Source organism: Stenella coeruleoalba (assembly GCF_951394435.1).
Source record: "Stenella coeruleoalba genome assembly, contig: scaffold_39, whole genome shotgun sequence".
Taxonomy (NCBI): Eukaryota; Metazoa; Chordata; class Mammalia; order Artiodactyla; family Delphinidae; genus Stenella; species Stenella coeruleoalba.
The window spans coordinates 489,139-516,554 of NW_027646400.1; the positions used below are offsets into that span (position 1 = coordinate 489,139).

At 43.8% G+C, this 27,416-nt stretch overlaps 1 long non-coding RNA gene across 49 annotated transcripts in view; it reads left to right on the plus strand.

Moving 5' to 3' along the window:
• The window catches only part of LOC307181137, a 3,028,377-nt gene that overhangs the window by 344,519 nt on the left and 2,656,442 nt on the right, over positions 1-27,416 (plus strand). For all 49 annotated transcript variants that reach the window (XR_013825945.1, XR_013825946.1, XR_013825971.1 and 46 more), the window contains 2 exons: positions 6,304-6,385; positions 14,198-14,279. This is a non-coding gene — a long non-coding RNA (uncharacterized lncRNA). The remainder of the gene's footprint in view (positions 1-6,303; positions 6,386-14,197; positions 14,280-27,416) is intronic.

Here is a 27,416-nt window from a genome sequence, read left to right on the forward strand (position 1 = left end):
GAATCCACTCATTATGCTGCTACGGGCCTGATGACATAGATTTCATTGCTGCGTGATACTGCATTGTACGTAAGTACCACAAGTTGTTTATCCATTTTTCACTTTCTGTGATATTGAACTTGTACGGTAAACGAGGTTCTTGTAAACGGAGGCGTCCCAAACTTTGGGGTGGCTGTGTCTTTTTGATTTTAATTTCCCTAAGCTATAGGACCATAAGCGCAAGTGCCCTCGGCTCTGTTGCTTTGTTTTTTAGATGTTTCAGGAAACACCATACACTTCTCCTGAGTGTCTGTTGGCAATTTACATTCCGCCCATCAGCATAACAAGGCTCCCAGTTCTCCATGGCCTGTCCTGCCTTTCTGGATTTTACACTTTTTTCAGATGGCCCTTTTGACCGGGGGGAAGTGAGACTTCATTGTAGTGCAGATTTCCTTTGCAAGTTTGCTTGGTTGGCCAAAAAGGGCGTATGCGTTTTTTCCTGAATATATTCAGGAAAAAACGCATACGCCCTTTTTGGCCAAGTGCATCATTGTGGACGTTCTGCCTCTTTTCCTATGCTTTCAATGCAATTCCAGTTTACCTCCTGAAATCGGTTTCCTGCAATTCTGCCCCGCTTTCAAGTCCTCTTGGCAGCCTTACTTCAGTATATTTTTGGACGATAGCTGTCATTTATAACTCTGCAGGTTTGTGAATTACAGTGCCCCTGAGCTCCTTTCTTCAACTCGCTTTCTTTTGAGCTGGCCGCAACACCGCAGGATGTCTTCAGGCCCTAATCTGGTTCTGGCACGGCACGCTGAGCCTTTGGTTAATTCCTCTTCCTGGTGGGAAATGAGAGTTAAATTTGCCCATCCAGACACCTCCAGCTATTCTTTCATTGGTTCTCGCTATTCCTGTTCATCTTCCACAGAAATTGCAAACTGGGCCAAACAGGAGGTTAAAGGGACTGACTCTCCAAGTCGGGAGAGTGTTAGTAAAGCGTCTGGAAAGTTGCACCCGAGTACCAGGGTACGAAAACTGAGACATATTTGAACACGTCTCCCGATCACATGGTTGATCATACTCTAGGTTCCACATGCATGTTTTAGCTGAAGGAAGAATACCTTAAACCTGGGTAGTTGAAACCCGTGGAATGGGTACCATGCAATATGACTTCAAAGGGTCTTCATTTGCTCACGAACTTCTCCAATCCTATCACTGCTGTGTTTATGCCCCTGTACACATGCTTGATTCTCTTTCGGAGACATAGCAATCCATAGGTTTTAAGATACTTACTAGTCAGGTACATTCTTAGGCGTTTAATATGGGGTGTTGAGTCCATTTCGTTGAGCAAGGAGTAGCTCTTGTCTATTCCATATTTGGCTTAAGGAACTTTATCTGTGCTCATTTCAATCTGTGGTTTTATGCAGCACCCCAACTCACCTTTCCCCTTAAGCAAGCATAAGTTGGTTTTCTAAATTTGAGACCCTGTTCTGTTCTGTAATTCAGTTCCTGTGTAGCCAAGTTTCCATTCCGTGTATTACTGATATCTTATGATGTTTCTTTTTCTGTGTGACTTATTTCAGTTAGAATCATCATACCTGAATCCACTCATTGTGCTGCTAAGGGCCTGATGACACAGATTTCATTGCTGAGTGATATTGCTTTGTAAGTAAATACCACAACTTCTTTATCCATTTTTCACTTTCTGCGATGTTGAATTTGTATTGTAAACGAGGTTCTTGTAAACAGAGCCGTTCCAAACTTTGGGGTGGCTGTGTCTTTTTGATTTTAATTTCCCTAAGCTATAGGACCATAAGTGGAAGTGCCCTAGGTTCTGTTGCTTTGTTTTTTAGTTGTTTCAGGAAACACCATACACTTCTTCCAAGTGGTTGTTTGCAATTTACATCCCGCCCATCAGCATAACAAGGCTCCCAGTTCTCCATGGCCTGTCCTGCCTTTCTGGATTTTACACTTTTATCAGATGGCCCTTTTGACCGGGGGGAAGTGAGACTTCATTGTAGTGCAGATTTCCTTTGCAAGCTTGCTTGGTTGGCCAAAAAGGGCGTATGCGTTTTTTCCTGAATATATTCAGGAAAAAACGCATACGCCCTTTTTGGCCAAGTGCATCATTGTGGACGTTCTGCCTCTTTTCCTATGCTTTCAATGCAATTCCAGTCTACCTCCTGAAATCGGTTTCCTGCAATTCTGCCCCGCTTTCAAGTCCTCTTGGCAGCCTTACTTCAGTCTATTTTTGGACGATAGCTGTCATTTATAACTCTGCAGGTTTGTGAATTACAGTGCCCCTGAGCTCCTTTCTTCAACTCGCTTTCTTTTGAGCTGGCCGCAACACCGCAGGATGGCTTCAGGCCCTAATCTGGTTCCGGTACGGCACGCTGAGCCTTTGGTTATTTCCTCTTCCTGGTGGGAAATGAGAGTTAAATTTGCCCATCCAGACACCTCCAGCTAGCCTCTCATTGGTTCTCGCTATTCCTGTTCATCTTCCGCAGAAATTGCAAACTGGGCCAAACAGGAGGTTAAAGGGACTGACTCTCCAAGTGGGGAGAGTGTTAGTAAAGCGTCTGGAATGTTGCACCCGAGTACCAGGGGAGGAAAACTGAGACATATTTGAACACGTCTCCCGTTCACATGGTTGATCATACTTGGATTCCACATGCATGTTTTAGCTGAAGGAAGAATACCTAAAACCTGGGTAGTTGAAACCCGTGGAATGGGTACCATGCAATATGACTTCAAAGGGTCTTCATTTGCTCACCGAACCTCCCCAATCCTATCACTGCTGCGTTTATGCGCCTGTACACATGCTTGATTCTCTTTCGGAGACATAGCAATCCATAGGTTTTAAGATACTTACTAGTCAGGTACATTCTTAGGCGTTTAATATGGGATGTTGAGTCCATTTCGTTGAGCAAGGAGTAGCTCTTGTCTATTCCATATTTGGCTTAAGGAACTTTATCTGTGCTCATTTCAATCTGTGGTTTTATGCAGCACCCCAACTCACCTTTCCCCTTAAGCAAGCATAAGTTGGTTTTCTAAATTTGAGACCCTGTTCTGTTCTGTAATTCAGTTCCTGTGTAGCCAAGTTTCCATTCCGTGTATTACTGATATCTTATGATGTTTCTTTTTCTGTGTGACTTATTTCAGTTAGAATCATCATACCTGAATCCACTCATTGTGCTGCTAAGGGCCTGATGACACAGATTTCATTGCTGAGTGATATTGCTTTGTAAGTAAATACCACAACTTCTTTATCCATTTTTCACTTTCTGCGATGTTGAACTTGTATTGTAAACGAGGTTCTTGTAAACAGAGCCGTTCCAAACTTTGGGGTGGCTGTGTCTTTTTCATTTTAATTTCCCTAAGCTATAGGACCATAAGTGGAAGTGCCCTAGGTTCTGTTGCTTTGTTTTTTAGTTGTTTCAGGAAACACCATACACTTCTTCCAAGTGGTTGTTTGCAATTTACATCCCGCCCATCAGCATAACAAGGCTCCCAGTTCTCCATGGCCTGTCCTGCCTTTCTGGATTTTACACTTTTATCAGATGGCCCTTTTGACCGGGGGGAAGTGAGACTTCATTGTAGTGCAGATTTCCTTTGCAAGCTTGCTTGGTTGGCCAAAAAGGGCGTATGCGTTTTTTCCTGAATATATTCAGGAAAAAACGCATACGCCCTTTTTGGCCAAGTGCATCATTGTGGACGTTCTGCCTCTTTTCCTATGCTTTCAATGCAATTCCAGTCTACCTCCTGAAATCGGTTTCCTGCAATTCTGCCCCGCTTTCAAGTCCTCTTGGCAGCCTTACTTCAGTCTATTTTTGGACGATAGCTGTCATTTATAACTCTGCAGGTTTGTGAATTACAGTGCCCCTGAGCTCCTTTCTTCAACTCGCTTTCTTTTGAGCTGGCCGCAACACCGCAGGATGGCTTCAGGCCCTAATCTGGTTCCGGTACGGCACGCTGAGCCTTTGGTTATTTCCTCTTCCTGGTGGGAAATGAGAGTTAAATTTGCCCATCCAGACACCTCCAGCTAGCCTCTCATTGGTTCTCGCTATTCCTGTTCATCTTCCGCAGAAATTGCAAACTGGGCCAAACAGGAGGTTAAAGGGACTGACTCTCCAAGTGGGGAGAGTGTTAGTAAAGCGTCTGGAATGTTGAACCCGAGTACCAGGGTACGAAAACTGAGACATATTTGAACACGTCTCCCGATCACGTGGTTGATCATGATCTAGGTTCCACATGCATGATTTAGCTGAAATAACAATACCTTAAACTTGGAGAGTTGAGACCCGTGGAATGGGTACAATGCAATATGACTTCAAAGGGTCTTCATTTGCTCACGAACCCCTCCAATCCTATCACTGCTGCATTTATGCCCATGTACACATGCTTGATTCTCTTTCGGAGACATAGCAATCCATAGGTTTTAAGATACTTACTAGTCAGGTACATTGTTAGGCGTTTAATATGCGGTGTTGAGTCCATTTCGTTGCGCAAAGAGTAGCTCTTGTTTATTCCATATTTGGCTTAAGGAACTTTATCTGTGCTCATTTCAATCTCTGGTTTTATGCAGCACCCCAACTCACCTTTCCCCTTAAGCAAGCATAAGTTGGTTTTCTAAATTTGAGACCCTGTTCTGTTTTGGAATGCAGTTCCTGTGTAGCCAAGTTTACATTCCGTGTATTAGTGATATCTTATGATGTTTCTTTTTCTGTGTGACTTATTTCAGTTAGAATCATCATACCTGAATCCACTCATTGTGCTGCTAAGGGCCTGATGACACAGATTTCATTGCTGAGTGATATTGCTTTGTAAGTAAATACCACAACTTCTTTATCCATTTTTCACTTTCTGCGATGTTGAACTTGTACTGTAAACGAGGTTCTTGTAAACAGAGCCGTTCCAAACTTTGGGGTGGCTGTGTCTTTTTCATTTTAATTTCCCTAAGCTATAGGACCATAAGTGGAAGTGCCCTAGGTTCTGTTGCTTTGTTTTTTAGTTGTTTCAGGAAACACCATACACTTCTCCCAAGTGGTTCTTGGCAATTTACATCCCGCCCATCAGCATAACAAGGCTCCCAGTTCTCCATGGCCTGTCCTGCCTTTCTGGATTTTACACTTTTTTCAGATGGCCCTTTTGACCGGGGGGAAGTGAGACTTCATTGTAGTGCAGATTTCCTTTGCAAGCTTGCTTGGTTGGCCAAAAAGGGCGTATGCGTTTTTTCCTGAACATATTCAGGAAAAAACGCATACGCCCTTTTTGGCCAAGTGCATCATTGTGGACGTTCTGCCTCTTTTCCTATGCTTTCAATGCAATTCCAGTCTACCTCCTGAAATCGGTTTCCTGCAATTCTGCCCCGCTTTCAAGTCCTCTTGGCAGCCTTACTTCAGTCTATTTTTGGACGATAGCTGTCATTTATAACTCTGCAGGTTTGTGAATTACAGTGCCCCTGAGCTCCTTTCTTCAACTCGCTTTCTTGTGACCTGGCCGCAACTCCGCTGGATGGCTTCAGGCCCTAATCTGGTTCCGGCCCGGCATGCTGAGCCTTTGGTTAATTCCTCTTCCTGGTGGGAAATGAGAGTTGAATTTGCCCGTCCAGACACCTCCAGCTAGCCTCTCATTGGTTCTCGCTATTCCTGTTCATCTTCCGCAGAAATTGCAAACTGGGCCAAACAGGAGGTTAAAGGGACTGACTCTCCAAGTCGGGAGAGTGTTAGTAAAGCGTCTGGAATGTTGCACCCGAGTACCAGGGGAAGAAACCTGAGACATATTTGAACACGTCTCCCGTTCATATGGTTGATCATACTTGGGTTCCACATGCATGTTTTAGCTGAAGGAAGAATACCTAAAACCTGGGTAGTTGAAACCCGTGGAATGGGTACCATGCAATATGACTTCAAAGGGTTTTCATTTGCTCACCGAACCTCTCCAATCCTATCACTGCTGCGTTTATGCCCCTGTACACATGCTTGATTCTCTTTCGGAGACATAGCAATCCATAGGTTTTAAGATACTTACTAGTCAGGTACATTCTTAGGCGTTTAATATGCGGTGTTGAGTCCATTTCGTTGAGCAAGGAGTAGCTCTTGTCTATTCCATATTTGGCTTAAGGAACTTTATCTGTGCTCATTTCAATCTCTGGTTTTATGCAGCACCCCAACTCACCTTTCCCCTTAAGCAAGCATAAGTTGGTTTTCGAAATTTGAGACCCTGTTCTGTTCTGTAATTCAGTTCCTGTGTAGCCAAGTTTACATTCTGTGTATTACTGATATCTTATGATGTTTCTTTTTCTGTGTGACTTATTTCAGTTAGAATCATCATACCTGAATCCACTCATTGTGCTGCTAAGGGCCTGATGACACAGATTTCATTGCTGAGTGATATTGCTTTTTAAGTAAATACCACAACTTCTTTATCCATTTTTCACTTTCTGCGATGTTGAACTTGTACTGTAAACGAGGTTCTTGTAAACAGAGCCGTTCCAAACTTTGGGGTGGCTGTGTCTTTTTGATTTTAAATTCCCTAAGCTATAGGACCATAAGTGGAAGTGCCCTAGGCTCTGTTGCTTTGTTTTTTAGATGTTTCAGGAAACACCATACACTTCTCCCGAGTGGTTGTTGGCAATTTACATCCCGCCCATCAGCATAACAAGGCTCCCAGTTCTCCATGGCCTGTCCTGCCTTTCTGGATTTTACACTTTTTTCAGATGGCCCTTTTGACCAGGGGGAAGTGAGACTTCATTGTAGTGGAGATTTCCTTTGCAAGCTTGCTTGGTTGGCCAAAAAGGGCGTATGCGTTTTTTCCTGAATATATTCAGGAAAAAACGCATGCGCCCTTTTTGGCCAAGTGCATCATTGTGGACGTTCTGCCTCTTTTCCTATGCTTTCAATGCAATTCCAGTCTACCTCCTGAAATCGGTTTCCTGCAATTCTGCCCCGTTTTCAAGTCCTCTTGGCAGCCTTACTTCAGTCTATTTTTGGACGATAGCTGTCATTTATAACTCTGCAGGTTTGTGAATTACAGTGCCCCTGAGCTCCTTTCTTCAACTCGCTTTCTTGTGACCTGGCCGCAACACCGCAGGATGGCTTCAGGCCCTAATCTGGTTCCGGCCCGGCATGCTGAGCCTTTGGTTAATTCCTCTTCCTGGTGGGAAATGAGAGTTGAATTTGCCCGTCCAGACACCTCCAGCTAGCCTCTCATTGGTTCTCGCTATTCCTGTTCATCTTCCGCAGAAATTGCAAACTGGGCCAAACAGGAGTTTAAAGGGACTGACTCTCCAAGTCGGGAGAGTGTTAGTAAAGCGTCTGGAATGTTGCACCCGAGTACCAGGGGAAGAAAACTGAGACATATTTGAACACGTCTCCCGTTCACATGGTTGATCATACTTGGGTTCCACATGCATGTTTTAGCTGAAGGAAGAATACCTAAAACCTGGGTAGTTGAAACCCGTGGAATGGGTACCATGCAATATGACTTCAAAGGGTCTTCATTTGCTCACGAACCTCTCCAATCCTATCACTGCTGCGTTTATGCCCCTGTACACATGCTTGATTCTCTTTCGGAGACATAGCAATCCATAGGTTTTAAGATACTTACTAGTCAGGTACATTCTTAGGCGTTTAATATGCGGTGTTGAGTCCATTTCGTTGAGCAAGGAGTAGCTCTTGTCTATTCCATATTTGGCTTAAGGAACTTTATCTGTGCTCATTTCAATCTCTGGTTTTATGCAGCACCCCAACTCACCTTTCCCCTTAAGCAAGCATAAGTTGGTTTTCGAAATTTGAGACCCTGTTCTGTTCTGTAATTCAGTTCCTGTGTAGCCAAGTTTACATTCCGTGTATTACTGATATCTTATGATGTTTCTTTTTCTGTGTGACTTATTTCAGTTAGAATCATCATACCTGAATCCACTCATTGTGCTGCTAAGGGCCTGATGACACAGATTTCATTGCTGAGTGATATTGCTTTGTAAGTAAATACCACAACTTCTTTATCCATTTTTCACTTTCTGCGATGTTGAACTTGTACTGTAAACGAGGTTCTTGTAAACAGAGCCGTTCCAAACTTTGGGGTGGCTGTGTCTTTTTGATTTTAAATTCCCTAAGCTATAGGACCATAAGTGGAAGTGCCCTAGGCTCTGTTGCTTTGTTTCTTAGATGTTTCAGGAAACACCATACACTTCTCCCGAGTGGTTGTTGGCAATTTACATCCCGCCCATCAGCATAACAAGGCTCCCAGTTCTCCATGGCCTGTCCTGCCTTTCTGGATTTTACACTTTTTTCAGATGGCCCTTTTGACCAGGGGGAAGTGAGACTTCATTGTAGTGGAGATTTCCTTTGCAAGCTTGCTTGGTTGGCCAAAAATGGCGTATGCGTTTTTTCCTGAATATATTCAGGAAAAAACGCATACGCCCTTTTTGGCCAAGTGCATCATTGTGGACGTTCTGCCTCTTTTCCTATGCTTTCAATGCAATTCCAGTCTACCTCCTGAAATCGGTTTCCTGCAATTCTGCCCCGTTTTCAAGTCCTCTTGGCAGCCTTACTTCAGTCTATTTTTGGACGATAGCTGTCATTTATAACTCTGCAGGTTTGTGAATTACAGTGCCCCTGAGCTCCTTTCTTCAACTCGCTTTCTTGTGACCTGGCCGCAACACCGCAGGATGGCTTCAGGCCCTAATCTGGTTCCGGCCCGGCATGCTGAGCCTTTGGTTAATTCCTCTTCCTGGTGGGAAATGAGAGTTGAATTTGCCCGTCCAGACACCTCCAGCTAGCCTCTCATTGGTTCTCGCTATTCCTGTTCATCTTCCGCAGAAATTGCAAACTGGGCCAAACAGGAGTTTAAAGGGACTGACTCTCCAAGTCGGGAGAGTGTTAGTAAAGCGTCTGGAATGTTGCACCCGAGTACCAGGGGAGGAAAACTGAGACATATTTGAACACGTCTCCCGTTCACATGGTTGATCATACTCTGGGTTCCACATGCATGTTTTAGCTGAAGGAAGAATACCTTAAACCTGGAGAGTTGAGACCCGTGTAATGGGTACCATGCAATATGACTTCAAAGGGTCTTCATTTGCTCCCCGAACCTCTCCAATCCTATCACTGCTGCGTTTATGCCCCTGTACACACGCTTGATTCTCTTTTGGAGACATAGCAATCCATAGGTTTTAAGATACTTACTAGTCAGGTACATTCTTAGGCGTTTAATATGGGGTTTTGAGTCCATTTCGTTGAGCAAGGAGTAGCTCTTGTCTATTCCATATTTGGCTTAAGGAACTTTATCTGTGCTCATTTCAATCTCTGGTTTTATGCAGCACCCCAACTCACCTTTCCCCTTAAGCAAGCATAAGTTGGTTTTCTAAATTTGAGACCGTGTTCTGTTTTGGAATGCAGTTCCTGTGTAGCCAAGTTTACATTCCATGTATTAGTGATATCTTATGATGTTTCTTTTTCTGTGTGACTTATTTCAGTTAGAATCATCATACCTGAATCCACTCATTGTGCTTCTAAGGGCCTGATGACACAGATTTCATTGCTGAGTGATATTGCTTTGTAAGTAAATACCACAACTTCTTTATCCATTTTTCACTTTCTGCGATGTTGAACTTGTACTGTAAACAAGGTTCTTGTAAACAGAGCCGTTCCAAACTTTTGGGTGGCTGTGTCTTTTTCATTTTAATTTCCCTAAGCTATAGGACCATAAGTGGAAGTGCCCTAGGTTCTGTTGCTTTGTTTTTTAGATGTTTCAGGAAACACCATACACTTCTCCCGAGTGGTTTTTGGCAAATTACATCCCGCCCATCAGCATAACAAGGCTCCCAGTTCTCCATGGCCTGTCCTGCCTTTCTGGATTTTACACTTTTTTCAGATGGCCCTTTTGACCGGGGGGAAGTGAGACTTCATTGTAGTGCAGATTTCCTTTGCAAGCTTGCTTGGTTGGCCAAAAAGGGCGTATGCGTTTTTTCCTGAATATATTCAGGAAAAAACGCATACGCCCTTTTTGGCCAAGTGCATCATTGTGGACGTTCTGCCTCTTTTCCTATGCTTTCAATGCAATTCCAGTCTACCTCCTGAAATCGGTTTCCTGCAATTCTGCCCCGCTTTCAAGTCCTCTTGGCAGCCTTACTTCAGTCTATTTTTGGACGATAGCTGTCATTTATAACTCTGCAGGTTTGTGAATTACAGTGCCCCTGAGCTCCTTTCTTCAACTCGCTTTCTTGTGACCTGGCCGCAACACCGCAGGATGGCTTCAGGCCCTAATCTGGTTCCGGCCCGGCATGCTGAGCCTTTGGTTAATTCCTCTTCCTGGTGGGAAATGAGAGTTGAATTTGCCCGTCCAGACACCTCCAGCTAGCCTCTCATTGGTTCTCGCTATTCCTGTTCATCTTCCGCAGAAATTGCAAACTGGGCCAAACAGGAGGTTAAAGGGACTGACTCTCCAAGTCGGGAGAGTGTTAGTAAAGCGTCTGGAATGTTGCACCCGAGTACCAGGGGAAGAAAACTGAGACATATTTGAACACGTCTCCCGTTCACATGGTTGATCATACTTGGGTTCCACATGCATGTTTTAGCTGAAGGAAGAATACCTAAAACCTGGGTAGTTGAAACCCGTGGAATGGGTACCATGCAGTATGACTTCAAAGTGTCTTCATTTGCTCACGAACCTCTCCAATCCTATCACTGCTGCGTTTATGCCCCTGTACACATGCTTGATTCTCTTTTGGAGACATAGCAATCCATAGGTTTTAAGATACTTACTAGTCAGGTACATTCTTAGGCGTTTAATATGCGGTGTTGAGTCCATTTCGTTGAGCAAGGAGTAGCTCTTGTCTATTCCATATTTGGCTTAAGGAACTTTATCTGTGCTCATTTCAATCTCTGGTTTTATGCAGCACCCCAACTCACCTTTCCCCTTAAGCAAGCATAAGTTGGTTTTCTAAATTTGAGACCCTGTTCTGTTCTGTAATTCAGTTCCTGTGTAGCCAAGTTTACATTCCGTGTATTACTGATATCTTATGATGTTTCTTTTTCTGTGTGACTTATTTCAGTTAGAATCATCATACCTGAATCCACTCATTGTGCTGCTAAGGGCCTGATGACACAGATTTCATTGCTGAGTGATATTGCTTTGTAAGTAAATACCACAACTTCTTTATCCATTTTTCACTTTCTGCGATGTTGAACTTGTACTGTAAACGAGGTTCTTGTAAACAGAGCCGTTCCAAACTTTGGGGTGGCTGTGTCTTTTTGATTTTAAATTCCCTAAGCTATAGGACCATAAGTGGAAGTGCCCTAGGCTCTGTTGCTTTGTTTTTTAGATGTTTCAGGAAACACCATACACTTCTCCCGAGTGGTTGTTGGCAATTTACATCCCGCCCATCAGCATAACAAGGCTCCCAGTTCTCCATGGCCTGTCCTGCCTTTCTGGAGTTTACACTTTTTTCAGATGGCCCTTTTGAACAGGGGGAAGTGAGACTTCATTGTAGTGCAGATTTCCTTTGCAAGCTTGCTTGGTTGGCCAAAAAGGGCGTATGCGTTTTTTCCTGAATATATTCAGGAAAAAACGCATACGCCGTTTTTGGCCAAGTGCATCATTGTGGACGTTCTGCCTCTTTTCCTATGCTTTCAATGCAATTCCAGTCTACCTCCTGAAATCGGTTTCCTGCAATTCTGCCCCGCTTTCAAGTCCTCTTGGCAGCCTTACTTCAGTCTATTTTTGGACAATAGCTGTCATTTATAACTCTGCAGGTTTGTGAATTACAGTGCCCCTGAGCTCCTTTCTTCAACTCGCTTTCTTGTGACCTGGCCGCAACACCGCAGGATGGCTTCAGGCCCTAATCTGGTTCCGGCCCGGCATGCTGAGCCTTTGGTTAATTCCTCTTCCTGGTGGGAAATGAGAGTTGAATTTGCCAGTCCAGACACCTCCAGCTAGCCTCTCATTGGTTCTCGCTATTCCTGTTCATCTTCCGCAGAAATTGCCAACTGGGCCAAACAGGAGGTTAAAGGGACTGACTCTCCAAGTCGGGAGAGTGTTAGTAAAGCGTCTGGAATGTTGCACCCGAGTACCAGGGGAAGAAAACTGAGACATATTTGAACACGTCTCCCGTTCACATGGTTGATCATACTTGGGTTCCACATGCATGTTTTAGCTGAAGGAAGAATACCTAAAACCTGGGTAGTTGAAACCCGTGGAATGGGTACCATGCAATATGACTTCAAAGGGTCTTCATTTGCTCACCGAACATCTCCAATCCTATCACTGCTGCGTTTATGCCCCTGTACACATGCTTGATTCTCTTTCGGAGACATAGCAATCCATAGGTTTTAAGATACTTACTAGTCAGGTACATTCTTAGGCGTTTAATATGCGGTGTTGAGTCCATTTCGTTGAGCAAGGAGTAGCTCTTGTCTATTCCATATTTGGCTTAAGGAACTTTATCTGTGCTCATTTCAATCTCTGGTTTTATGCAGCACCCCAACTCACCTTTCCCCTTAAGCAAGCATAAGTTGGTTTTCGAAATTTGAGACCCTGTTCTGTTCTGTAATTCAGTTCCTGTGTAGCCAAGTTTCCATTCCGTGTATTACTGATATCTTATGATGTTTCTTTTTCTGTGTGACTTATTTCAGTTAGAATCATCATACCTGAATCCACTCATTGTGCTGCTAAGGGCCTGATGACACAGATTTCATTGCTGAGTGATATTGCTTTGTAAGTAAATACCACAACTTCTTTATCCATTTTTCACTTTCTGCGATGTTGAACTTGTACTGTAAACGAGGTTCTTGTAAACAGAGCCGTTCCAAACTTTGGGGTGGCTGTGTCTTTTTGATTTTAAATTCCCTAAGCTATAGGACCATAAGTGGAAGTGCCCTAGGCTCTGTTGCTTTGTTTTTTAGATGTTTCAGGAAACACCATACACTTCTCCCGAGTGGTTGTTGGCAATTTACATCCCGCCCATCAGCATAACAAGGCTCCCAGTTCTCCATGGCCTGTCCTGCCTTTCTGGAGTTTACACTTTTTTCAGATGGCCCTTTTGAACAGGGGGAAGTGAGACTTCATTGTAGTGCAGATTTCCTTTGCAAGCTTGCTTGGTTGGCCAAAAAGGGCGTATGCGTTTTTTCCTGAATATATTCAGGAAAAAACGCATACGCCGTTTTTGGCCAAGTGCATCATTGTGGACGTTCTGCCTCTTTTCCTATGCTTTCAATGCAATTCCAGTCTACCTCCTGAAATCGGTTTCCTGCAATTCTGCCCCGCTTTCAAGTCCTCTTGGCAGCCTTACTTCAGTCTATTTTTGGACAATAGCTGTCATTTATAACTCTGCAGGTTTGTGAATTACAGTGCCCCTGAGCTCCTTTCTTCAACTCGCTTTCTTGTGACCTGGCCGCAACACCGCAGGATGGCTTCAGGCCCTAATCTGGTTCCGGCCCGGCATGCTGAGCCTTTGGTTAATTCCTCTTCCTGGTGGGAAATGAGAGTTGAATTTGCCAGTCCAGACACCTCCAGCTAGCCTCTCATTGGTTCTCGCTATTCCTGTTCATCTTCCGCAGAAATTGCCAACTGGGCCAAACAGGAGGTTAAAGGGACTGACTCTCCAAGTCGGGAGAGTGTTAGTAAAGCGTCTGGAATGTTGCACCCGAGTACCAGGGGAAGAAAACTGAGACATATTTGAACACGTCTCCCGTTCACATGGTTGATCATACTTGGGTTCCACATGCATGTTTTAGCTGAAGGAAGAATACCTAAAACCTGGGTAGTTGAAACCCGTGGAATGGGTACCATGCAATATGACTTCAAAGGGTCTTCATTTGCTCACCGAACATCTCCAATCCTATCACTGCTGCGTTTATGCCCCTGTACACATGCTTGATTCTCTTTCGGAGACATAGCAATCCATAGGTTTTAAGATACTTACTAGTCAGGTACATTCTTAGGCGTTTAATATGCGGTGTTGAGTCCATTTCGTTGAGCAAGGAGTAGCTCTTGTCTATTCCATATTTGGCTTAAGGAACTTTATCTGTGCTCATTTCAATCTCTGGTTTTATGCAGCACCCCAACTCACCTTTCCCCTTAAGCAAGCATAAGTTGGTTTTCGAAATTTGAGACCCTGTTCTGTTCTGTAATTCAGTTCCTGTGTAGCCAAGTTTCCATTCCGTGTATTACTGATATCTTATGATGTTTCTTTTTCTGTGTGACTTATTTCAGTTAGAATCATCATACCTGAATCCACTCATTGTGCTGCTAAGGGCCTGATGACACAGATTTCATTGCTGAGTGATATTGCTTTTTAAGTAAATACCACAACTTCTTTATCCATTTTTCACTTTCTGCGATGTTGAACTTGTACTGTAAACGAGGTTCTTGTAAACAGAGCCGTTCCAAACTTTGGGGTGGCTGTGTCTTTTTCATTTTAATTTCCCTAAGCTATAGGACCATAAGTGGAAGTGCCCTAGGCTATGTTGCTTTGTTTTTTAGATGTTTCAGGAAACACCATACACTTCTCCCAAGTGGTTCTTGGCAATTTACATCCCGCCCATCAGCATAACAAGGCTCCCAGTTCTCCATGGCCTGTCCTGCCTTTCTGGATTTTACACTTTTTTCAGATGGCCCTTTTGACCAGGGGGAAGTGAGACTTCATTGTAGTGCAGATTTCCTTTGCAAGCTTGCTTGGTTGGCCAAAAAGGGCGTATGCGTTTTTTCCTGAATATATTCAGGAAAAAACGCATACGCCCTTTTTGGCCAAGTGCATCATTGTGGACGTTCTGCCTCTTTTCCTATGCTTTCAATGCAATTCCAGTCTACCTCCTGAAATCGGTTTCCTGCAATTCTGCCCCGCTTTCAAGTCCTCTTGGCAGCCTTACTTCAGTCTATTTTTGGACGATAGCTGTCATTTATAACTCTGCAGGTTTGTGAATTACAGTGCCCCTGAGCTCCTTTCTTCAACTCGCTTTCTTGTGAGCTGGCCGCAACACCGCAGGATGGCTTCAGGCCCTAATCTGGATCCGGCACGGCACACTGAGCCTTTGGTTATTTCCTCTTCCTGGTGGGAAATGAGAGTTAAATTTGCCCGTCCAGACACCTCCAGCTAGCCTCTCATTGGTTCTCGCTATTCCTGTTCATCTTCTGCAGAAATTGCAAACTGTGCCAAACAGGAGGTTAAAGGCCCTGACTCTCCAAGTCGGGCGAGTGTTAGTAAAGCGTCTGGAATGTTGCACCCGAGTACCAGGGGAGGAAAACTGAGATATATTTGAACACGTCTCCCGTTCACATGGTTGATCATACTCTGGGTTCCACATGCATGTTATAGCTGAAGGAAGAATACCTTAAACCTGGAGAGTTGAGACCCGTGTAATGGGTACCATGCAATATGACTTCAAAGGGTCTTCATATGCTCCCCGAACCTCTCCAATCCTATCACTGCTGCGTTTATGCCCCTGTACACATGCTTGATTCTCTTTCGGAGACATAGCAATCCATAGGTTTTAAGATACTTACTAGTCAGGTACATTCTTAGGCGTTTAATATGGGGTGTTGAGTCCATTTCATTGAGCAAGGAGTAGCTCTTGTCTATTCCATATTTGGCTTAAGGAACTTTATCTGTGCTCATTTCAATCTCTGGTTTTATGCAGCACCCCAACTCACCTTTCCCCTTAAGCAAGCATAAGTTGGTTTTCTAAATTTGAGACCCTGTTCTGTTCTGTAATTCAGTTCCTGTGTAGCCAAGTTTCCATTCCGTGTATTACTGATATCTTATGATGTTTCTTTTTCTGTGTGACTTATTTCAGTTAGAATCATCATACCTGAATCCACTCATTGTGCTGCTAAGGGCCTGATGACACAGATTTCATTGCTGAGTGATATTGCTTTGTAAGTAAATACCACAACTTCTTTATCCATTTTTCACTTTCTGCGATGTTGAACTTGTACTGTAAACGAGGTTCTTGTAAACAGAGCCGATCCAAACTTTGGGGTGGCTGTGTCTTTTTGATTTTAATTTCCCTAAGCTATAGGACCATAAGTGGAAGTGCCCTAGGTTCTGTTGCTTTGTTTTTTAGATGTTTCAGGAAACACCATACACTTCTCCCGAGTGGTTGTTGGCAATTTACATCCCGCCCATCAGCATAACAAGGCTCCCAGTTCTCCATGGCCTGTCCTGCCTTTCTGGATTTTACACTTTTTTCAGATGGCCCTTTTGACCGGGGGGAAGTGAGACTTCATTGTAGTGCAGATTTCCTTTGCAAGCTTGCTTGGTTGGCCAAAAAGGGCGTATGCGTTTTTTCCTGAATATATTCAGGAAAAAACGCATACGCCGTTTTTGGCCAAGTGCATCATTGTGGACGTTCTGCCTCTTTTCCTATGCTTTCAATGCAATTCCAGTCTATCTCCTGAAATCGGTTTCCTGCAATTCTGCCCTGCTTTCAAGTCCTCTTGGCAGCCTTACTTCAGTCTATTTTTGGACGATAGCTGTCATTTATAACTCTGCAGGTTTGTGAATTACAGTGCCCCTGAGCTCCTTTCTTCAACTCGCTTTCTTTTGAGCTGGCCGCAACACCGCAGGATGGCTTCAGGCCCTAATCTGATTCCGGTACGGCACGCTGAGCCTTTGGTTATTTCCTCTTCCTGGTGGGAAATGAGAGTTAAATTTGCCCGTCCAGACACCTCCAGCTAGTCTCTCATTGGTTCTCGCTATTCCTGTTCATCTTCTGCAGAAATTGCAAACTGGGCCAAACAGGAGGTTAAAGGCGCTGACTCTCCAAGTGGGGACAGTGTTAGTAAAGCGTCTGGAATGTTGCACCCGAGTACCAGGGTACGAAAACTGAGACATATTTGAACACGTCTCCCGATTTCATGGTTGATCATACTCTGGGTTCCACATGCATGTTTTACCTGAAGGAAGAATACCTAAAACCTGGGTAGTTGAAACCCGTGGAATGGGTACCATGCAGTATGACTTCAAAGGGTCTTCATTTGCTCACCGAACCTCTCTAATCCTATCACTGCTGCGTTTATGCCCCTGTACACATGCTTGATTCTCTTTCGGAGACATAGCAATCCCTAGGTTTTAAGATACTTACTAGTCAGGTACATTCTTAGGCGTTTAATATGCGGTGTTGGGTCCATTTCTTCGAGCAAGGAGTAGCTCTTGTCTATTCCATATTTGGCTTAAGGAACTTTATCTGTGCTCATTTCAATCTCTGGTTTTATGCAGCACCCCAACTCACCTTTCCCCTTAAGCAAGCATAAGTTGGTTTTCTAAATTTGAGACCCTGTTCTGTTCTGTAATTCAGTTCCTGTGTAGCCAAGTTTACATTCCGTGTATTACTGATATCTTATGATGTTTCTGTTTCTGTGTGACTTATTTCAGTTAGAATCATCATACCTGAATCCACTCATTGTGCTGCTAAGGGCCTGATGACACAGATTTCATTGCTGAGTGATATTGCTTTGTAAGTAAATACCACAACTTTTTTATCCATTTTTCACTTTCTGCGATGTTGAACTTGTACTGTAAACGAGGTTCTTGTAAACAGAGCCATTCGAAACTTTGGGGTGGCTGTGTCTTTTTGATTTTAAATTCCCTAAGCTATAGGACCATAGGTGGAAGTGCCCTAGGCTCTCTTGCTTTGTTTTTTATATGTTTCAGGAAACACCATACACTTCTCCCGAGTGTTTGTTGGCAATTTACATCCCGCCCTTCAGCATAACAAGGCTCCCAGTTCTCCATGGCCTGTCCTGCCTTTCTGGATTTTACACTTTTTTCAGATGGCCCTTTTGACCGGGGGGAAGTGAGACTTCATTGTAGCGCAGATTTCCTTTGCAAGCTTGCTTGGTTGGCCAAAAAGGACGTATGCGTTTTTTCCTGAATATATTCAGGAAAAAACGCATACGCCCTTTTTGGCCAAGTGCATCATTGTGGACATTCTGCCTCTTTTCCTATGCTTTCAATGCAATTCCAGTCTACCTCCTGAAATCGGTTTCCTGCAATTCTGCCCCACTTTCAAGTCATCTTGGCAGCCTTACTTCAGTCTATTTTTGGACGATAGGTGTCATTTATAACTCTGCAGGTTTGTGAATTACAGTGCCCCTGAGCTCCTTTCTTCAACTCGCTTTCTTGTGACCTGGCCGCAACACCGCAGGATGTCTTCAGGCCCTAATCTGGTTCAGGCCCGGCACGCTGAGCCTTTGGTTAATTCCTCTTCCTGGTGGGAAATGAGAGTTAAATTTGCCCGTCCAGACACCTGCAGCTAGCCTCTCATTGGTTCTCGCTATTCCTGTTCATCTTCCGCAGAAATTGCAAACTGGGCCAAACAGGAGGTTAAAGGCGCTGACTCTCCAAGTGGGGAGAGTGTTAGTAAAGCGTCTGGAAAGTTGCACCCGAGTACCAGGGTACGAAAACTGAGACATATTTGAACACATCTCCCGATCACATGGTTGATCATACTCTGGGCTCCACATGCATGTTTTAGCTGAAGGAAGAATACCTAAAACCTGGGTAGTTGAAACCCGTGGAATGGGTACCATGCAATATGACTTCAAAGGGTCTTCATTTGCTCACCGAACCTCTCCAATCCTATCACTGCTGCGTTTATGCCCCTGTACACATGCTTGATTCTCTTTCGGAGACATAGCAATCTATAGGTTTTAAGATACTTACTAGTCAGGTACATTCTTAGGCGTTTAATATGCGGTGTTGAGTCCATTTCGTTGAGCAAGGAGTAGCTCTTGTCTATTCCATATTTGGCTTAAGGAACTTTATCTGTGCTCATTTCAATCTCTGGTTTTATGCAGCACCCCAACTCACCTTTCCCCTTAAGCAAGCATAAGTTGGTTTTCTAAATTTGAGACCCTGTTCTGTTCTGTAATTCAGTTCCTGTGTATCCAAGTTTACAATCCGTGTATTACTGATATCTTATGATGTTTCTATTTCTGTGTGACTTATTTCAGTTAGAATCATCATACCTGAATCCACTCATTGTGCTGCTAAGGGCCTGATGACACAGATTTCATTGCTGAGTGATATTGCTTTGTAAGTAAATACCACATCTTTTTTATCCATTTTTCACTTTCTGTGATATTGAACTTGTACGGTATACGAGGTTCTTGTAAACGGAGGCGTCCCAAACATTGGGGTGGCTGTGTCTTCTTGATTTTAATTTCCCTAAGCTATAGGACCATAAGTGGCAGTGCCCTAGGCTCTGTTGCTTTGTTTTTTAGATGTTTCAGGAAACACCATACACTTCTCCTGAGTGTCTGTTGGCAATTTACATCCCGCCCATCAGCATAACAAGGCTCCCAGTGCTCCATGGCCTGTCCTGCCTTTCTGTATTTTACACTTTTTTCAGATGGCCCTTTTGACCGGGGGGAAGTGAGACTTCATTGTAGTGTAGATTTCCTTTGCAAGTTTGCTTGGTTGGCCAAAAAGGGCGTATGCGTTTTTTCCTGAATATATTCAGGAAAAAACGCATACGCCCTTTTTGGCCAAGTGCATCATTGTGGACGTTCTGCCTCTTTTCTTAAGCTTTCAATGCAATTCCAATCTACCTCCTGAAATCGGTTTCCTGCAATTCTGCCCCGCTTTCAAGTCCTCTTGGCAGCCTTACTTCAGTCTATTTTTGGACGATAGCTGTCATGTAGAACTCTGCAGGTTTGTGAATTACAGTGCCGCTGAGCTCCTTTCTTCAACTCGCTTTCTTGTGACCTGGCCGCAATACTGCAGGATGTCTTCAGGCCCTAATCTGGTTCCGGCATGGCACGCTGAGCCTTTGGTTAATTCCTCTTCCTGGTGGGAAATGAGAGTTAAATTTCCCATCCAGACACCTCCAGCTAGTCTCTCATTGGTTCTCGCTATTCCTGTTCATCTTCCGCAGAAATTGCAAACTGGGCCAAACAGGAGGTTAAAGGGACTGACTCTCCAAGTGGGGAGAGTGTTAGTAAAGCGTCTGGAATGTTGCACCCGAGTACCAGGGTACGAAAACTGAGACATATTTGAACACGTCTCCCGATCACATGGTTGATCATACTCTAGGTTCCACATGCATGTTTTAGCTGAAGGAAGAATACCTTAAACCTGGTTAGGTGAAATCCGTGGAATGGGTACCATGCAATATGACTTCAAAGGGTCTTCATTTGCTCACCGAACCTCTCCAATCCTATCACTGCTGCGTTTATGCCCCTGTACACATGCTTGATTCTCTTTCGGAGACATAGCAATCCATAGGTTTTAAGATACTTACTAGTCAGGTACATTCTTAGGCGTTTAATATGGGGTGTTGAGTCCATTTCGTTGAGCAAGGAGTAGCTCTTGTCTATTCCATATTTGGCTTAAGGAACTTTATCTGTGCTCATTTCAATCTCTGGTTTTATGCAGCACCCCAACTCACCTTTCCCCTTAAGCAAGCATAAGTTGGTTTTCTAAATTTGAGACCCTGTTCTGTTCTGTAATTCAGTTCCTGTGTAGCCAAGTTTACATTCCGTGTATTACTGATATCTTATGATGTTTCTTTTTCTGTGTGACTTATTTCAGTTAGAATCATCATACCTGAATCCACTCATTGTGCTGCTAAGGGCCTGATGACACAGATTTCATTGCTGAGTGATATTGCTTTGTAAGTAAATACCACAACTTTTTTATCCATTTTTCACTTTCTGCGATGTTGAACTTGTACTGTAAACGAGGTTCTTGTAAACAGAGCCGTTCCAAACTTTGGGGTGGCTGTGTCTTTTTGATTTTAAATTCCCTAAGCTATAGGACCATAAGTGGAAGTGCCCTAGGCTCTCTTGCTTTGTTTTTTAGATGTTTCAGGAAACACCATACACTTCTCCCGAGTGTCTGTTGGCAATTTACATCCCGCCCATCAGCATAACAAGGCTCCCAGTTCTCCATGGCCTGTCCTGCCTTTCTGGATTTTACACTTTTATCAGATGGCCCTTTTGACCGGGGGGAAGTGAGACTTCATTGTAGTGCAGATTTCCTTTGCAAGCTTGCTTGGTTGGCCAAAAAGTGCGTATGCGTTTTTTCCTGAATGTATTCAGGAAAAAACGCATACGCCCTTTTTGGCCAAGTGCATCATTGTGGACTTTCTGCCTCTTTTCCTATGCTTTCAATGCAATTCCAGTCTACCTCCTGAAATCGGTTTCCTGCAATTCTGCCCCGCTTTCAAGTCCTCTTGGCAGCCTTACTTCAGTCTATTTTTGGACGATAGCTGTCATTTATAACTCTGCAGGTTTGTGAATTACAGTGCCCCTGAGCTCCTTTCTTCAACTCGCTTTCTTGTGACCTGGCCGCAACACCGCAGGATGGCTTCGGGCCCTAATCTGGTTCCGGCCCGGCATGCTGAGCCTTTGGTTAATTCCTCTTCCTGGTGGGAAATGAGAGTTAAATTTGCCCGTCCAGACACCTGCAGCTAGCCTCTCATTGGTTCTCGCTATTCCTGTTCATCTTCTGCAGAAATTGCAAACTGGGCCAAACAGGAGGTTAAAGGCGCTGACTCTCCAAGTGGGGAGAGTGTTAGTAAAGCGTCTGGAATGTTGCACCCGAGTACCAGGGTATGAAAACTGAGACATATTTGAACACGTCTCCCGATCACATGGTTGATCATACTCTGGGTTCCACATGCATGTTTTAGCTGAAGGAAGAATACCTAAAACCTGGGTAGTTGAAACCCGTGGAATGGGTACCATGCAATATGACTTCAAAGGGTCTTCATTTGCTCACCGAACCTCTCCAATCCTATCACTGCTGCGTTTATGCCCCTGTACACATGCTTGATTCTCTTTCAGAGACATAGCAATCTATAGGTTTTAAGATACTTACTAGTCAGGTACATTCTTAGGCGTTTAATATGCGGTGTTGAGTCCATTTCGTTGAGCAAGGAGTAGCTCTTGTCTATTCCATATTTGGCTTAAGGAACTTTATGTGTGCTCATTTCAATCTCTGGTTTTATGCAGCACCCCAACTCACCTTTCCCCTTAAGCAAGCATAAGTTGGTTTTCTAAATTTGAGACCCTGTTCTGTTCTGTAATTCAGTTCCTGTGTAGCCAAGTTTACATTCCGTGTATTACTGATATCTTATGATGTTTCTTTTTCTGTGTGACTTATTTCAGTTAGAATCATCATACCTGAATCCACTCATTATGCTGCTACGGGCCTGATGACATAGGTTTCATTGCTGAGTGATACTGCATTGTACGTAAGTACCACAAGTTCTTTATCCATTTTTCACTTTCTGTGATATTGAACTTGTACGGTAAACGAGGTTCTTGTAAACAGAGGCGTCCCAAACTTTGGGGTGGCTGTGTCTTTTTGATTTTAATTTCCCTAAGCTATAGGACCATAAGTGGAAGTGCCCTAGGCTCTGTTGCTTTGTTTTTTAGATGTTTCAGGAAACACCATACACTTCTCCCGAGTGTCTGTTGGCAATTTACATCCCGCCCATCAGCATAACAAGGCTCCCAGTTCTCCATGGCCTGTCCTGCCTTTCTGGATTTTACACTTTTTTCAGATGGCCCTTTTGACCGGGGGGAAGTGAGACTTCATTGTAGTGCAGATTTCCTTTGCAAGCTTGCTTGGTTGGCCAAAAAGGGCGTATGCGTTTTTTCCTGAATATATTCAGGAAAAAACGCATACGCCCTTTTTGGTCAAGTGCATCATTGTGGACGTTCTGCCTCTTTTCCTATGCTTTCAATGCAATTCCAATCTACCTCCTGAAATCGGTTTCCTGCAATTTTGCCCCGCTTTCGAGTCCTCTTGGCAGCATTACTTCAGTCTATTTTTGGACGATAGCTGTCATTTATAACTCTGCAGGTTTGTGAATTACAGTGCCCCTGAGCTCCTTTCTTCAACTCGCTTTCTTGTGACCTGGCCGCAACAACGCAGGATGTCTTCAGGCCCTAATCTGGTTCCGGCACGGCACGCTGAACCTTTGGTTAATTCCTCTTCCTGGTGGGAAATGAGAGTTAAATTTGCCCGTTCAGACACCTCCAGCTAGTCTCTCATTGGTTCTCGCTATTCCTGTTCATCTTCCGCAGAAATTGCAAACTGGGCCAAACATGAGGTTAAAGGGACTGACTCTCCAAGTCGGGAGAGTGTTAGTAAAGCATCTGGAATGTTGCACCCGAGTACCAGGGTAGGAAAACTGAGACATATTTGAACACGTCTCCCGTTCACATGGTTAATCATACTCCGGGTTCCACATGCATGTTTTAGCTGAAGGAAGAATACCTTAAACCTGGAGAGTTGAGACCCGTGTAATGGGTACCATGCAATATGACTTCAAAGGGTCTTCATTTGCTCACCGAACCTCTCCAATCCTATCACTGCTGCGTTTATGCCCCTGTACACATGCTTGATTCTCTTTCGGAGACATAGCAATCCATAGGTTTTAAGATACTTACTAGTCAGGTACATTCTTTGGCGTTTAATATGCGGTGTTGAGTCCAATTCTTTGAGCAAGGAATAGCTCTTGTCTATTCCATATTTGGCTTAAGGAACTTTATCTGTGCTCATTTCAATCTCTGGTTTTATGCAGCACCCCAACTCACCTTTCCCCTTAAGCAAGCATAAGTTGGTTTTCTAAATTTGAGACCCTGTTCTGTTCTGTAATTCAGTTCCTGTGTAGCCAAGTTTCCATTCCGTGTATTACTGATATCTTATGATGTTTCTTTTTCTGTGTGACTTATTTCAGTTAGAATCATCATACCTGAATCCACTCATTGTGCTGCTAAGGGCCTGATGACACAGATTTCATTGCTGAGTGATATTGCTTTGTAAGTAACTACCACAACTTTTTTATCCATTTTTCACTTTCTGCGATGTTGAACTTGTACTGTAAACGAGGTTCTTGTAAACAGAGCCATTCGAAACTTTGGGGTGGCTGTGTCTTTTTGATTTTAAATTCCCTAAGCTATAGGACCATAAGTGGAAGTGCCCTAGGCTCTCTTGCTTTGTTTTTTAGATGTTTCAGGAAACACCATACACTTCTCCCAAGTGTCTGTTGGCAATTTACATCCCGCCCATCAGCATAACAAGGCTCCCAGTTCTCAATGGCCTGTTACCTTTCTGGATTTTACACTTTTTTCAGATGGCCCTTTTGACCGGGGGGAAGTGAGACTTCATTGTAGTGCAGATTTCCTTTGCAAGCTTGCTTGGTTGGCCAAAAAGGGCGTATGCGTTTTTTCCTGAATATATTCAGGAAAAAACGCATACGCCCTTTTTGGCCAAGTGCATCATTGTGGACGTTCTGCCTCTTTTCCTATGCTTTCAATGCAATTCCAGTCTACCTCCTGAAATCGGTTTCCTGCAATTCTGCCCCGCTTTCAAGTCCTCTTGGCAGCCTTACTTCAGTCTATTTTTGGACGATAGCTGTCATTTATAACTCTGCAGGTTTGTGAATTACAGTGCCCCTGAGCTCCTTTCTTCAACTCGCTTTCTTTTGAGCTGGCCGCAACACCGCAGGTTGGCTTCAGGCCCTAATCTAGTTCCGGTACGGCACGCTGAGCCTTTGGTTATTTCCTCTTCCTGGTGGGAAATGAGAGTTAAATTTGCCCGTCCAGACACCTGCAGCTAGCCTCTCATTGGTTCTCGCTATTCCTGTTCATCTTCCGCAGAAATTGCAAACTGGGCCAAACAGGAGGTTAAAGGCCCTGACTCTCCAAGTGGGGAGAGTGTTAGTAAAGCGTCTGGAATGTTGCACCCGAGTACCAGGGGAGGAAAACTGAAACATATTTGAACACGTCTCCCGATCACATGGTTGATCATACTCTGGGTTCCACATGCATGTTTTAGCTGAAGGAAGAATACCTTAAACCTGGAGAGTTGAGACCCGTGTAATGGGTACCATGCAATATGACTTCAAAGGGTCTTCATTTGCTCACCGAACCTCTCCAATCCTATCACTGCTGCGTTTATGCCCCTGTACACACGCTTCATTCTCTTTTGGAGACATAGCAATCCATAGGTTTTAAGATACTTACTAGTCAGGTACATTCTTAGGCGTTTAATATGCGGTGTTGAGTCCATTTCGTTGAGCAAGGAGTAGCTCTTGTCTATTCCATATTTGGCTTAAGGAACTTTATCTGTGCTCATTTCAATCTCTGGTTTTATGCAGCACCCCAACTCACCTTTCCCCTTAAGCAAGCATAAGTTGGTTTTCTAAATTTGAGACCCTGTTCTGTTCTGTAATTCAGTTCCTGTGTAGCCAAGTTTACATTCCGTGTATTACTGATATCTTATGATGTTTCTTTTTCTGTGTGACTTATTTCAGTTAGAATCATCATACCTGAATCCACTCATTATGCTGCTACGGGCCTGATGACATAGGTTTCATTGCTGAGTGATACTGCATTGTACGTAAGTACCACAAGTTCTTTATCCATTTTTCACTTTCTGTGATATTGAACTTGTACGGTAAACGAGGTTCTTGTAAACAGAGGCGTCCCAAACTTTGGGGTGGCTGTGTCTTTTTGATTTTAATTTCCCTAAGCTATAGGACCATAAGTGGAAGTGCCCTAGGCTCTGTTGCTTTGTTTTTTAGATGTTTCAGGAAACACCATACACTTCTCCCGAGTGTCTGTTGGCAATTTACATCCCGCCCATCAGCATAACAAGGCTCCCAGTTCTCCATGGCCTGTCCTGCCTTTCTGGATTTTACACTTTTTTCAGATGGCCCTTTTGACCGGGGGGAAGTGAGACTTCATTGTAGTGCAGATTTCCTTTGCAAGCTTGCTTGGTTGGCCAAAAAGGGCGTATGCGTTTTTTCCTGAATATATTCAGGAAAAAACGCATACGCCCTTTTTGGTCAAGTGCATCATTGTGGACGTTCTGCCTCTTTTCCTATGCTTTCAATGCAATTCCAATCTACCTCCTGAAATCGGTTTCCTGCAATTTTGCCCCGCTTTCGAGTCCTCTTGGCAGCATTACTTCAGTCTATTTTTGGACGATAGCTGTCATTTATAACTCTGCAGGTTTGTGAATTACAGTGCCCCTGAGCTCCTTTCTTCAACTCGCTTTCTTGTGACCTGGCCGCAACAACGCAGGATGTCTTCAGGCCCTAATCTGGTTCCGGCACGGCACGCTGAACCTTTGGTTAATTCCTCTTCCTGGTGGGAAATGAGAGTTAAATTTGCCCGTTCAGACACCTCCAGCTAGTCTCTCATTGGTTCTCGCTATTCCTGTTCATCTTCCGCAGAAATTGCAAACTGGGCCAAACATGAGGTTAAAGGGACTGACTCTCCAAGTCGGGAGAGTGTTAGTAAAGCGTCTGGAATGTTGCACCCGAGTACCAGGGTAGGAAAACTGAGACATATTTGAACACGTCTCCCGTTCACATGGTTAATCATACTCCGGGTTCCACATGCATGTTTTAGCTGAAGGAAGAATACCTTAAACCTGGAGAGTTGAGACCCGTGTAATGGGTACCATGCAATATGACTTCAAAGGGTCTTCATTTGCTCACCGAACCTCTCCAATCCTATCACTGCTGCGTTTATGCCCCTGTACACATGCTTGATTCTCTTTCGGAGACATAGCAATCCATAGGTTTTAAGATACTTACTAGTCAGGTACATTCTTTGGCGTTTAATATGCGGTGTTGAGTCCAATTCTTTGAGCAAGGAATAGCTCTTGTCTATTCCATATTTGGCTTAAGGAACTTTATCTGTGCTCATTTCAATCTCTGGTTTTATGCAGCACCCCAACTCACCTTTCCCCTTAAGCAAGCATAAGTTGGTTTTCTAAATTTGAGACCCTGTTCTGTTCTGTAATTCAGTTCCTGTGTAGCCAAGTTTCCATTCCGTGTATTACTGATATCTTATGATGTTTCTTTTTCTGTGTGACTTATTTCAGTTAGAATCATCATACCTGAATCCACTCATTGTGCTGCTAAGGGCCTGATGACACAGATTTCATTGCTGAGTGATATTGCTTTGTAAGTAACTACCACAACTTTTTTATCCATTTTTCACTTTCTGCGATGTTGAACTTGTACTGTAAACGAGGTTCTTGTAAACAGAGCCATTCGAAACTTTGGGGTGGCTGTGTCTTTTTGATTTTAAATTCCCTAAGCTATAGGACCATAAGTGGAAGTGCCCTAGGCTCTCTTGCTTTGTTTTTTAGATGTTTCAGGAAACACCATACACTTCTCCCAAGTGTCTGTTGGCAATTTACATCCCGCCCATCAGCATAACAAGGCTCCCAGTTCTCAATGGCCTGTTACCTTTCTGGATTTTACACTTTTTTCAGATGGCCCTTTTGACCGGGGGGAAGTGAGACTTCATTGTAGTGCAGATTTCCTTTGCAAGCTTGCTTGGTTGGCCAAAAAGGGCGTATGCGTTTTTTCCTGAATATATTCAGGAAAAAACGCATACGCCCTTTTTGGCCAAGTGCATCATTGTGGACGTTCTGCCTCTTTTCCTATGCTTTCAATGCAATT